General features: G+C 38.0%; 2 pseudogenes; one reads left to right on the top strand and one right to left on the bottom strand.

Moving 5' to 3' along the window:
• Positions 1-2063: 2063 nt before the first annotated feature.
• On the bottom strand, positions 2064-2874 carry LOC105743309 (annotated as a pseudogene).
• A 3196-nt stretch (positions 2875-6070) lies between these two features.
• LOC101592088 lies at positions 6071-7509 on the top strand (annotated as a pseudogene).
• The last annotated feature ends 4666 nt before the right edge of the window (positions 7510-12175 follow it).

Here is a 12175-nt window from a genome sequence, read left to right as displayed (position 1 = left end):
TGATTAACAATGGTTGATATATTATCTATTTTTATCATCAAATCTGTTGCTCAGCTTAACAGATATAATTATGTAAAATTGGCCATATGATTGAATATTACTCTTTGCTTTCAAGAAATTCTTCAATTTTTGTTTTTGTCTGTCTTTGTCTTCTCTTTTTAAAATTTATTTTAAAGAGAGTATAGTAAATATGACACTAGAAACAGTTCGCAATTAGAAGACCAAGATGACAGGCATTCAAGCATGGCTTTTGTGTTACACATTGCTGTCCTTGATGCAGTTGCCTAGATGCAGATATCAGTGTAGAGAGTTAGTCAAGGTGAAAATTCTACACATTAACTGTTATTAAAAAAAAAACTGATGGAAATCCTTAGTACAATCATCTAGTCATCCTGGAAGCATGCAATTATGTATTTAGGAAAAGTGCATGCCTTAGAATTGCTTGCACACGGGAGTGGTGATGGCATTATCTCTGAGCTCTTGTTTGCCTGAAGTGTACTCAGCCTTTCTTCTTGTAGGAGATGCTTGTTGGGTAGAAGATTCCAGGGGGCAGTAATCTTCTTTCAGCAGTTGGAGATATCATTGACTTCTGGTTTCCACTATGACAATCAAGAAATGATGTGTCAGTTTAATGGATACTCCTTTGAAGCAACTCTATCTTTTTCTTGTGTGGATGCCTCTAAAGATGCTATTGTTTCCCATTTTTCTGTACTTTCACTATGATGTAGCTAACATTTTTAGTGACTTTTTGGGGGGATTTCAGGGATATTGAATCTGTAGATTGGCAAATTTCACCAATTCTGGGACATTCATAGGCATCATTGCTTCAAATAGTACCTCTCTTCATCCTGTTATGTGAAGATTCTTCTGACAGCAACCTCTGTTCAGGATCTTTGGCCACTAATAGTCAAGGGCCACATAATCCAATTGTAAGGACTAGGGTTCCCAGGATAGATTGTTTCATCTTTACTCCAAGGCTGCTGCCCTACCTTATAATGGGGCGTGTGTGTGTGTGTGTGTGTGTGTGTGTGTGTGTGTGTATGTGTTTGTGTCTCCTGTTAGACCTTCCACTGGGCATCGACACCAAAGTTTAAACTTTTCAGAATAGACAAATGAACTCAGCAGCTTTTCTGCTCATCTAATTCACTGAGCTTTTATTTGTTTCCTGCAGTTTTTCAACTTCCTAACATCTTCTTATCCTTTTCTGAGGCTTTAAAGAAGGCTTAAAAGTGAATTAATCTCCTTTTAAGTTGTTGTTCCAAATATCTTTTAAGGTGGTACTGCCAGAAATAGGGGATTGGGATGTTTCTTTACATAGAGTGGAGACTCTAGAGGGAATAGTAGGAATTTTTTTTAAAGAAAAAAGGAGGCCGGGGAGATAGCTCAGTAGAATAAACACCTGCCTGGCAAGTTCAGGGTCTGCAGGAGTCACATGGGTTTAACCTGGCCTCAGGCACAGCTCCCTCACTGCCTTGCCTCATGTCACTCCCATGGGCTGCCATCTTAGAGAGCACATTATTCTTTCTAAAGAGTTGTTAAAATAAGTATGTAGGTTACTGAAATGCCCTCACAGTACCTCAGGTTCCCCAGACTGCTGCCTCTGCTTCCTTCACCTCATGTCCTCTTAAGTCCTGAAGCTTTTTCTTCCTCAGTATCTCTCATGTCTGGTTCTTCTTATAATTGTCAGTCTCTATTTTAGTTCAGATCATGTCTTCTGAAATTATCTTGACTTCAGTCTCTCCTTGCACTGATCCTCCTGCCTAATTTATTTGCCGAAAACAGTTATTTCTCAATTCAAACATCTTTAGTGGTTTGCTCAAATTTTTAATCCAGTCTTCAGGTTCCTTTGTAAGCTGATTCCAGCTGGCTTTTCTAAATTTGTGTGGCAGCAATTCAGTTATGAGGCAGATTAAACAGCTAAAAAAGAAAGAAAGAAAGAAAGAAAAAAGACCTTAAATATGGCAGCATAAAAAGCTGGAAGTTTCTTTCTTTTTTTTTTTCTTTAAATCGTGCTCTATTATCTTTAATTAAACAGAGACCTCTATAACATCTCAGAGACCATTTCACCCACTGCTCTGTTTGACTTCTAGCCTCTTATCTCTCTGTTCAGCAGTGGTGAAGCAGATTCCTTTTCCTTGTGGAAGAGAAATCCATGGCTTGCTGCCTTTGTTGGTGACGAAGGTGTTGGAGAGCAGAGTGGAAAAGCTGTTGCCATTGGCATCTTTCACATGAACCACATCAAAAGAACCAGGATGCTTCTCTCGGTTGGTTGGTGATCACTCCAATTCTTCCCAAGTTAGCACCTCCAGTCACCATACACAGGTTACCAGTGTTGAACTTCATGAAATCTGTGATCTTGACAGATGCCAAATCAATCTGGATGGTGTCATTGTCCTTGATGAGGGGGTCAGGGTAGTGAATGGTGCAAGCATTTTGGGTGACCAGATGAGGGATCCCTTTTGCACACACAAAGATCTTCCTCACTTTGCACAACTTGTACCTGGCTTCCTCAGGTATAATCTGATGAACAGGCAACCCTTGGTATCATAGATCAGATAGAAATGCTCTCCTGTCTTGTCAATGCTAATGACATCCCTGAAGCCAGCAGGACAGGTTATATCAGTTTGGACTTTGCCATTGGTCTTAATGAAGCACTGCATGCAAATCTTTATACTTCATCTCCTGTCAGAGCATACTTGAATTTGTTCTTAAGAAGAAAACGAGAGGCAGACATTCTCTCAGCTTGTGGGGACCTGTGGATGGACAAGCAGCAAACACATTGGTCATTTTATCCAGCATCCAATGCTTTGCAGCTGCTACTCGCTTCAGATGCTTCTTGTGACCATGAGCTATGGCTGTGGCCAACTTCACCATTCTCACTCCCAGCTGCATGGCTCCCAGGGTGGCTAGAGGTTTATTTCTTTCTCCTGCCAAACTCTAGATTGTCCAGAGTTGATTTGGCAACTTAGTAATGATGCTACTGTGGTAACCTATGTTTGGGATATGGGTCCCAGTAATTCATGCCTCCTTCCATCCACACCCTTATGTATTTTTTCTCATACTCTACAAAGGTAAATCAAGGATATGTATTTCTATTTGCATTACATGATGATTAATTTCACTTCTGTCAACTTGGCTGGGCTACAGGAAGCCTGGACAGCTGATAGGACATTACTTCTGGGCCTTTCTATGAGGGTGTTTCCCAAAGATATAACTTGAATTAGTTGACTGAGAGAAGGAGATGGGTTTCCCTGGTGAGGGCAGACATCATTCAGTCCATTGATGGTCCACTAGAATAGAGCACAGAGGTGAAGGGAGGGTGAGTTATTTCTCAGTTCTTGAGCTGAAACATACATCTTTCCCTGCCCTTAGAGCTGACAGAAGCTCCTACTCTCAAGCTTTCAAATCCAAGGACTTTCAGCAATGCCCCCTCTCCAACGCCTATCACTTTCAGTCCTTTTGACTCAGACTAAATTGACCCAACATCTGACTCTCCAGGTTGTGAGTAATATATTGTGGAGTCTCTAATCCCATGAGCCAATTCTCCTCATAAATCCCCTCTTGCATATCTGTGTAAGTGTAAACTACTGGCTCTTTTTTTCCTGGAACATAAGTGAGGTGCATTTTATACAAGGTCAAATGGAGAATTCAAGAGGTTAAAGGATTTGATTAGAAAATGAGAAAAAGAGACAGGAATCTAATGTCATCTGATGTTAGTTGCGAGACTTCACTTTGTAACATTGTTATACTATAGGAGAAGAGGAAATGAAATAAAGGAAATCAAATAGCTTCCATTCATTGAAATGGTTGTTCACAGGGTTAAGCACTACCGTCACACCCAGAAGTACTGTGCACACACTTTCCCCTTCAAAATTCTTTTCTGTCAAATATATTAATAAATGACAAGTAACATAAAGAGAGGTGTGCACTCCCCTTTCCTTCTCTATCTTCTTAATTAATCAAACCTATACCCTTTCCTATTGGCTCAGAGAGAAAGATTTGCATAATATCCTGGTTTCCATGGTTCAGAGCATCCTCTTTGTTAGTTAACTCTTAATGGAGAAATCATGTAAAACCCTGTAAATGACCATATGAATTATGCATAAAGGACTCAACTCAAGCCATGCATACAAAATGGGCATAAAAAAGAACACAACCTTGACTGTCTTATTCTTTTATAAATAGTCCCACACAGGGCTTGCTGGCTTATTCTGTAGCCCTTTCTTAGCACAGAAGTAGAGTTTAAGTGATTGGTTTGAACTAATTTACAAAATGGAGACTACTGATTAAGAAAATGAAGTTTTATAAATGCAGTTGAATAATAATTATAATACACCTTGAAAGATATCTGTGTACCTTGTGTAATACTCTGTACCTTGCACATTCTGTGCATGAAGTAATTGAGGAAAGCTGCCACTTTCTTTTCCAATCCAGATAAGAAGTACCAGGTTTAGACTGGTGACTGGCTTGTTGAGCTCAGAGAAGCCCCAGGGATCCAGAATTACATTAGGAGTTTCCAGAGAAATAGAACCAGTACAAAGTGGTGGAGAGTATGGCAGAAGTCCCAGTCTGAGAAGAAGAACTATCCATATTTAAAGGCAGAAAATGGATATTCCAGTTCAAACGAAAATGAATTCACCCTTCTGTCTTCTGTTCTAGCCTTCAACAGACGGAATGCCGTCACCCTTCGCTGTCAGGGTGGATCTTCTTTTGAAACACCCACAAAGACACACTTGTAATAATGTTTTGCACACCATCAGGGGATCCATGAGTCCAGCCAAGTTAGATGCATAGAATTAACCTGCACGATACTTAAGCACCACCTACTTTTCTCCAACTTTGCTTTTCATAATATCTTTGAGGACAACACTGAGCCCAAGCCTTCCATGTCCTATTTAGTTCTCTAATTAATTTTGTGTCACTTTTCCTCTTGCTTAGAACTTTTCAGCCCTTGGATTCTTTTTGTGACTTGAAAACATTAAACTTGTACCTATCTTAGGCCCCTTACCCTTGTTCCTTTTGTGTGGAATGACCCTGCTACCCCATTTTGCATTTTCAGCTCCTTCTTGTCATTTCTGTCCTAGTTAAATGTGACTTCCTCCAGAGAATCCTTCCCTGATCACCCAATCTGAACAACACATAACTTGCTTTTATTTTCAGCTTTTCACTTCCCAATATTTTTTTACTTATTTAGTGTGTCTTATTATTTGTCTTTCCCATAGCAAGCTGTAAGCTCCATAGGCAGGAATCTTATCTGTCTTGTTCTGTCCCCAGGTCTAGCCATAGAACATACACAGTGTTTGCTAAATGAACAAATGCCTTTGTAATTTGGGTCAGTCATATTAGAAACACAGGTTGGTTTACTTCCATTTGAATTGATTCATTCATTTTAAAAAAGGAAGTTTTTCAAAGTTAGTGTTATTTCATAGTTTAATAAAAGTAGGTGAGCCAGTTCAAGCTTCAGTAAATTGGTGGACTATAACTCTTATGTGTATAATTCACATCATCAACCCAGGTACCTGAAACTGTCATTTGAGTTATTTTTGTTGGTCTTGGGACTGCCTTTCCTTTTTCTGGGCTCCCAGGACTCAGTACAAGTCCTGTGTCCTTTGTGAAGCTTTCTTTGACCACCCAGGCCATAGACCTGTTTTTCATCCACTTCTTCTCTTTTTCAGCTCTTAGTACACCATTCTCAAGGCCTCAGACAGCAGTGCTTTTCAGTTTCTATGCTGTGGACTGTATTTGTTTGAAATCAGGGTGAGGTAGCCATTGCTCCTTGTTGTTGCTGCTGTTCGGCCGCCATGAAGTGCTGCTCTCTGCCCTGTGCCCCTCTGCCTCGGAGCCAGCTGAATATGGACTGAGACCTCCAGTAACTTGAAAGAGTTAATTTTATAGAAACCAAACTCTTGGTTTCATGAAAATGGAAGAATGAAGTTGTGAGTCAAAGGAGGGAGTAAGGAATTCCTTTTATTGGAAATAATAAGAAGAAAAAACATCTCCAGGTTTCTCCAGGAGGCAAACCTGAAGAGTGAAATTTCTGCCTGACTCCTTAGGCCGGACCTTCTAATGTTATGCTCCATGGTGTCCTACTTGTCAAAATCTTCAACCAGAGTGGGAAGTTTTTGCTGAATGGGGAGAAGATCTTGAGATAAATGTTGCAAAAGTAGATGTCACAGAACAGACAGGAATGAGTGGACGGTTTATCATAACTGCTCTTCCTACGATTTATCACTGTAAAGATGGTGAAATTAGGCGCTACCAGGGTCCAAGGACTAAGAATGACTTCATAAACTTTATAAGTGAAAAAGAATGGAAGAGTATTGAGCCTGTTTCATCATGGTTTGGTCCAAGTTCTATTCTGATGAGTGCTATGTCAGCACTCTTTCGGCTCTCTATGTATGTCAGGACTTGCTATGACTATTTTATTGAAGACCTTGGACTACCAGTTTGGTCATCATACACAATTTTTGCTTTAGCAACTTTGCTTTCAGGATTGTTATTAGGACTTTTAATGATATATGTGGCCGATTGTCTTTGTCCTTCCAAAAGGCGCAAACCACAGTCATATCCTTCAAAAAAAACATTATCGGAATTTTCTCAACCTTTGAAAAAAATGATCGAGGAGTAAGAAGCTGCTGCTGAAGATATTTCAGAAGAAGTAGCGGAAAGTAAAGAAGGAACAAACAAAGACTTTCCACACAGCACCGTACGACAACGCCCTGTGGGCCCATCATTGCCCCCAGATCAATCCTAGTTAATTTTTATAAATATCTTTTAATACCATGATTCTGATAAAACAAAACTGATGGTTTCTTTTTTTTAGGTGAACTATTTCAGAGTTCAGTCTAGATTGTCATCAAACATTTTTATTCAGAAAATATAAGCAGGTATAAAAGTTTAAAATACACGATCTGAGAAGATTGAGGTTTAAACAGTAGCTTAATTTTAGAAAATCTGGTGCCAAGCAATAAGATTTATGTGTGTTTAATAATAACCTCTTTTCAAGACTGAGTTGAAAAATCGTATTTCCTAAGATTTACATTAATTGGGGGTATTTAAGAAGATTATTCAGAGAAAAAAAATTCTCATTTGATGTATTTTTTTCTCAGTTTCACTGTGTGAAAAAAAAGCATTTCCCATGAATGGGAACTTTGCCCCTTGTCTCAAGAAATGTGTATTTCAGTGATAACGTTGGTCTTTTAGAGTTAACAGTCCAAAATTTCAATTTTTAGATTATGCAGCTAGTAAAAATTACAGTTTTCTTTTTAACATCGTACACAGGATATGTTACTTATTTAAAAAGTTTGTATAAGTCCTTGGTGTTGATTCCTATAAAGGTTGATTGCCTGTTTTATTTCTTTTTTTCAGTTGTATGGTTTCTTTTTTCCCCTGTGGGTTGCATTTTTAAAATTGGATGCTATGAACAGTATTGCTATCAATATTTACTGCCAGTAAGCAGTACTTTTTGTTGTTTTACGTTGAACTTTACTAGTAAAGACACATCAAATTGAAAAAAAAAAAAAAAAAGAAATCAGGGTGAGACTCTGTATCCCTTATTTTTCCTGGGTTTCTGGCTTGGACCTATTACACGGTGTTTATCATTTTCATATTCTGTGAACCTACAAACCCAACTACAGTGGTATTTTTCGTCTCCAATTTTTTTAAAAAAATGAGTGTCTGATATTAGCAGAGGTAAGGCACAGGAAGATCAGGCCTAACTTTGGCCAGGATACATGATAATTGGCAAGGGGAGTTCAAGCCTCTTTCCAGGATGCCTGAAATACATAGGGTACTTCCCCTGCTTCTTGTAGTTGAGATCATCCAGTGAAGTCATTCTTAGCAAGAAAATGATTGTAAAAATGCAAGAACTAGATCCCTTTATCTCCTGTAATAGTATTCCGCAAAAGAAGGTAATCCTGCCAGCAAAGATAAGGCCTAATTTTAGCTGTGTTCCTCGACAGAACCATGACACTCTCCTCTTTGTATCCAGGAAACCAAATTAGCATCTCTTTACCAAAAAAGTGATATTTTAGCAAGATACTCCTAACATTTCTTTCCCTGAGAAAGAGTTACATCTTGGATGAAATCATGGCCTTAGTGAACGACAGGGTAAAAATTTTAGTTTTCTTAACAGCAGACAATCTTTTCCCAAGGGAAAACTTATTACTATTTGGTGGTCTCTTTGGATAGGACACTTAGTATGAGTGTGGCGGGCCTTTGAGCTAGAATTGTTAGTCCTGGGATTGCTTTCTAAGGAGAGAGGATTCAAATGATTGAAAGGGGCAAGGAAAACCTGTTCCCAAATCTCTCTCACTTGCAAAGAGTTTCACCTCCAGAAGGTACTAATTCCTTTTCATTTTAGAAGGCTTCCTACCATTTAGTACTTATTTTAAGACACAGCCCTCCTAAATAGAAGTAAACTCCAAGATATTCATTGAGTGGTGAGTTATAGGTTTTTGTCAATCATGTATCTTCTATGTTGTACTATAATATAGTTTTACAATGGTAGAACTTACTACTTTGCTATTTCTTTGGTGTTAGCCTCCTACTAGGTGACTGTTGGGATCCCTTTGTCTCTCAGTGTTATCAATTGTACCTGAGGAGAAATGGTGGCAGGAGTGAGAAAAGGATAGACAAAAAGACACAAACTGGATTAGGTGGTGGCTCATCTGCCTAGTTGGCAAGAGGATCCCCTGATCAATAGTAAGAGCTTTTATTTATACTTTTTACAAAATTGCAAGACACAAGGTTGCCTAGTTACTAATAACCCACAATGTCCAGGCAGGTTGCTTTTCTGAAGACTGAGGTAGCCTGACTACAAAGGTAATGAAGACTCATCCTGCTCTCCCACATATGACCAGTTTTAACTTCAGTGGCTCCTAGCATAACTCCCTTTTTTGTTTTGTTGTATGAGTGATACATGTTCCTATGCAGTTGGAGAAACTGTGTTTGGAGAACTCTGTAGAAAACTTTATTCTTGATTACAGTCCAAAGATTTAGGGTGTGTGTATTCAGCAGCTTGACTCTATATAGTCTAATAGTCCATAATAGTAATGAGTTATCAGCACAGCTGGTAATTGTCAGAAGTTGTTTGTGACTTGAGCCTTTTACAACTTAGCATATTAATATGACATTACTTTTCACATCTTGTGATGGAAAAGGTGGATCCATCACATCTTTCTGCTGGATGGTTAAGACCAATTTTAAGTAAGACCTGTATAAATAAAAAATGGTCTTTTGCTATCTGACAAGGTCAGTTAATCTCTTCAGGATTTACCTTGGATATACAGCTTTTTCATCTTCTGTCAGTATTAGCCATCTGGATGAGTCATGGCCATTGCTTGACCAGTTTGCATTCTGTGAAAGCCTAAGAGATATTTTTCTCTCTTAGTGACTCTTCTGAGGGAAACTGTACATCATCGATCTCTTTTCTCTATGGCCCCATAATCTCCTTGATAAGAAAATTTGGGATACTACTAAGTTACAGGATGTCACAGCAGAGGCTTTCTTATGTCCTGAGTCCTCACTGACCTTGAAGGGCTAGGCCCAAAATATCTTTTTAGCCAGCTATCTCTCTAACATTTGATCTCTAAACTTTAGTTGTTAAACATCCAGAAAAGAAGCTTAATAATATTACCCTGTAACAGAGGCAGTAAGCTTAATATTACAATCTATCTGAATATCGAACACCTTAGACATAAAATGGAACTGCTATTTTTTAACAACCATGGATATTCTAATATTTAAATCTCTATAGAATGTTAACACAACAATTACGTATTTTTACACAGAAATTTAGAAATCAAAATCATATATAACATTGTAGCAAGACAATCATGCTGAAATTTTGTAGTATACTTAAGTTTTCATTTTGACATAACATAACACTTAACCAATCATTTCTATGTAATACATAAGAAACGCTCACCTAATTAGTCGTCCTTAGATGAGATATACTCACAAGCATTTTGTTAAAGGCAGAGATCTGAATCTGAGAGACAGTCTTATCACAATAAGCAATCTTTGTTTTACATTTGGAAGACCTGCCCATCTGGAATCATGAATGAATTTAATACAGCACAATATTAAAAATAATGAATTACCATACACATATGAAAAGCTTTGTTTCCTTATTTAGTTTCATACAAAAGCATCTTTTAAGAGAAAATCTTATTGTAATTTTTTTCTGAAAAACTTTATCTTTCAAACAATCTGGTAACTTAGAAAAAGCATGCTTAAAGTCTATATCCAAAATTGTATTATGAACAAATGATCAAAAAAGAAAAAAGAAGAATAGCTGTTCACAAAATGACACACAAACATCTTTACAAAAGCAAGTGTACACTCAAATAGATATTCCTTGCCAAATTAAATTATATTTTAATATATTTTTATATTAAATTACAATTTTTTGAAATTTATAATTATAAATAAACTAGTCATATTTTGTTATTTGTCAATTAGCAGAGATCTCTTGTAGGAAATTTTTGGAAGGAATAAAATCTTTTATCTGTAATTAAATGCAGGGCCAGGGGGATAGCTCAGTGCAATAAGTGCTTGCTTGGCAAGTGCAAGGTCCTGAGTTTAATCCCTGGTACTACCAAAAAAAAAAAAAAAATCATAATTAAATGCATAATTTGTATTTTGTCATAAAACTAGTAAATTTTAGCTCTGTTATTTTTATATATTTTATGACCTAATTTAACCGTAGATTTCCATTTTATCAGTGCCTTCAATAGGCCCCAGGTTGGATTTAGCTTCATAGCTGTTAACTTCTTCTCCAGTTCTGGTTTCATTGTACAGCCTGACAGCACAATTTAGTACCCAAATAGGTTGTTCAGCATTCTCTGGAAAAACACAAGCATACCTTTATCCCAGGTTAGTAGTGGACTGGGTCCCTTCCATTGTCCTGTATGGTGATCTCTCCGAAGGACCCTTTTTAGTCTCTTTTCTCTTACCTGATAGAATTGTCTTTCTGCTGCTGTACTTCCATATTTTGTGGAATTTAAAAAATTAATAGTGTATACTGCCAAGTGAAGTCTATTATGAGGTGTGAATTTTGTAGGGAAAGATCACCCTTTTTGTTTTTGTAACTGAATTTTGATCATACAGTGAGCATGTTCAACAATTCCTTAACCTTGAGGGTTATAAGGAGTCCCTGTGATAAGGGAAATATGAAAGTTTTACAGAACTTTTGGAAGGCAGCACTTGTGGATGCTGGGCCACTGTCAGGCTTAAGTGTCCCTGGGCAGCCAGGGGCACTAAAGACATCCAGACAGTGAGAAATATGTTTATCTGCTTCACCAGTGCAGGCAGCAGCAACCATGTATCTTGAGGAAGTGTCCACTGAAACATGGTCCCGATGTAAAGAACCAAATTCGGGAATGTGTGTGACATCTATCTGATCAAAGATAATTGGGGTGTAACCCCTGGGGTTGAGCCCCATGGAAGGTCAGAGAAGATATTTTATACATGAAGGACATGGTTTAACATTTTTGGGGCCTGTTTTCTGGTCAAATGAAACTGCATAAGGCAGAAGCATTTTAATGAAAGGTGGCATGAGATGCAGAAGCCTGTTGAATGGTAGCTGTGGGAGTAACAGTCACAGCACCCAGAAATCTGTCTATAGCAGCATTCCCTTCAGTGAGGGTACTGGTAATTGAGAATGAGGGCATATATGACCTACAGAACAGGGAACATGATGTGACTGCATGAAAACCTGGAGAGTGTGAAGTAAATGGAAAAGGTGTTGACTAGTGTGTATAGTGGCAGTACTACACTACACAGATAACCTCCGTATGAAAAGATGTTAATTGGAGTAGATAAATGATCTTGAATGCCCATGTGAATGCTCATAATTCAGTCTTTTGTGTAGAAGAGAAATCTGTGTCCTGTATTCTGGAAGATAAGGCTGTTACATAACCTCCATGACCTGAAGCCAATCCATCTGTGAAGACAGAGATGCCCCCTACTATAAGGACTGAACTTATTTTTGAAGGGAAGACAAGGGGTATAAGAGAAGCAAATTGTATTAATTTATCTGAAGAATAATGGCAGTCAACAACACCAGGGAAGTTAACAAGTGCAGATTGCCAAAAGGATGAAAATTGCCATAACTATTTTTGCTGAACTGAAGAAAAGGGAACAATGACAGTTTGTACCCCATTTGTCCACA

The sequence above is a fragment of the Octodon degus genome, unplaced genomic scaffold (genome assembly GCF_000260255.1).
Source record: "Octodon degus isolate 3935 unplaced genomic scaffold, OctDeg1.0 scaffold00115, whole genome shotgun sequence".
In the NCBI taxonomy this organism is placed as follows: Eukaryota; Metazoa; Chordata; class Mammalia; order Rodentia; family Octodontidae; genus Octodon; species Octodon degus.
Note: the sequence above shows the minus strand (reverse complement) of the source record. Positions and strands in the feature narration are given on the sequence as shown.